Here is a 2,612-nt window from a genome sequence, read left to right on the forward strand (position 1 = left end):
AGAGAGAGAGAGAGAGAGAGAGAGAGAGAGAGAGAGAGAGAGAGAGAAATAGAACACAGTCAACAACAACAACAACACTAACACCATAACCAATGCCAACTGCCCTAACAACAACAGCAACAACAACAGCATTGCTTAGCCTTTGCCAACAGCAAATATTATGATAATGCCACAACAACAACAACAACAACGTTATCATGAAAAAATATTAACAACACAACAACAACAAGAAGAACAAATCCATTAAAATTAACTTCAACAACAATAACATCTTCAATGATGACATCCAACAAAACAAAAAATTGTGCCAAACGAAATCTCTTTCCTTTTCTTCCTTATCTTTCCTTCTTCCATTCATCTCTTTCTTCCCTTCTTTCTTACTTTCTTTCTTTTTCTTCCTTCTTTTCTTTTTTTCTTTCTTTCTTTCTTTCTTTCTTCCTTTCTTTCTTTCTTTCTTTCTTTCTTTCTTTCTTCCTTTCTTTCTTTCTTTCTTTCTTTCTTCCTTATCTTTCCTTCTTCCACTCATCTCTTTCTTCCCTTCTTTCTTACTTTCTTTATTTTTCTTTCTTTTTCTTCCTTCTTTTCTTTTTTTCTTCCTTCTTTTCTTTCTTTCGTACTTTCTTTCTTTCTACCTTCTTTTCTCCCTTCATTCTTTCATCCCCTACTTCCTTCATTTCTTTCTTTCGTTCTTTCTTTCGTTCTTTCCTTCTTTCTTCCCCAGATTTCTTTTTCTTCTTTCTGTCTTCCTTCCTCCACTCATTTCTTTCTTTCTCTCTTCCTCCCCTTAACCTTTTCTTTCTTTCTTTCTTTCTTTCTTTCTTCTTTTCTTCCTTCCTTCCTTCCTTCCTTCCTTCCTCCACTCATTTCTTCCTTCCTTCCTTCCTTCATTTCTTCTTTCCTTCAGTTCTTTCTTTAGTTTTTTTCATTCCTGTTTTTATACCTTTCCTCACTTCTTTCTTTCTTTCTTTCCTTCTTTTCATTTCTTTCTTTTTTCATTTTTCATTCTTTCTTCCTTTCTTCCATTTCCTTCCAATCTTTCCTTTTTCCTTTCCTTCCTATTTTGCTGCTTTCTTTTATTCTTCAAAATTCTTCTTTCATTGTTCCACACACACACACATATATATTATATTATATTATTTACCTCTACCTCCCCACCTCCCCCCCATCCCCCCATCCTCTTCAGTTTCTTTCCAAAGCTATACAAAGTATAGACCTCTTCTCCATGTCCCTGTAGAACATGGACGGTTCTAGATTCGTCGTCTTTCAGCAGAATTTTGTTTTTGTTTCTTTTTTTAGAACAGAAAACAACGAAAATAAAATCAAGATTTACAAAATAAATGAATAATTAAATTAATTAATAAATTAATAAAAATTTAGAAATAAATTTTAAAAAATAAAATGAAATTGTCTGTTTCTATATATTTCCTTGAAAAATACACAATGGTCACAGCTGGTGGGTAAGAAATTTGCTCCACAAATTAAAAGAAGCCTGTTATATATATATATATATATATATATACAGACATGCAGGAAGTAAATAGACACCTTTAATTTTCAAAATCTTTTATTTGATATCAATTGGTTGAAGGAGAGGTTTTCGTCTAGCTGCTCGTCCATAATACCCAAGCTTATGCAGATATGTAACACACGTTCTTGGATCAACTTCTAGTTGTTTTGCAATGTCAGAAGCCTTCAAAAGAAGTTCGTTTTCCACAATGTAATTAGAGTGGATGCTGCCCATGGCAGCCTTTGAATTTACCAGCCTTACCACTGGGCCAATACAGTCTTTACAAAGTTAATATAGCATATCTAAAAGAGACACTTCTGTAAAAAGCATAGCTCGGGGTGAACCGTTCCCATTGCTGCCCCACTTTCAATATGCTACTGAGAAAGATGAATGGCAAAGTGACCCTGGAGGAATTTGAACTCGGAATGTAAACAACCATAAAATAAATACTCCCATGGCATGCTGTTTAACACCAAGAATATTGCCAGACAGTTAGTGGGGTGAGGGGACCGGCAGAGAGCTTGTGTTAGTGATGGTGGACTTCAAAGGAAGTGACAAATTAAGAAAATTAATTATTTAATTGGTGTGATTAGAGCAAATAGAGAAAGTTTTCTCATGTTGATGATCACAACAGGAATGTTGGATTGTGAGGAGGACTGCTGTATTACTGGAATGTATTACAGGCATGTTGAGTGGGGAAGGGGACGAGTCTGCTACTGTGGTGTTGCATGTGTTTGTAGCAATGTCTGTCTGTCTGTCTGTCGATCTATCTATCTATCTATCTATCTATCTATCTATCTATCTATCTATCTATTCATCTGTTTGTCAGTCTGTCCATCCGTCCGTCCGTCCGTCCGTCTGTCTGTTTGTCTGTGTGACTGTCTGACTGACTGTCTGTCCATCTGTCTGTCTGTCTGACTGCCTATCTGTCCGTCCATCCATCCGTCTGTTTGTCAATCAATCAATCAATCAATCAATCAGTCTATCTATCTATCTATCTGTCTGTCTGTCTGTCTGTCTGTATGTATGTTTATCTATCTATTTCTTTGTATGTTCATGTGTGATATGCATGTCTGTACGTATATATATGTGTGTATATATATAT

This window comes from Octopus bimaculoides, chromosome 11 (assembly GCF_001194135.2).
Source record: "Octopus bimaculoides isolate UCB-OBI-ISO-001 chromosome 11, ASM119413v2, whole genome shotgun sequence".
Taxonomy (NCBI): domain Eukaryota; kingdom Metazoa; phylum Mollusca; class Cephalopoda; order Octopoda; family Octopodidae; genus Octopus; species Octopus bimaculoides.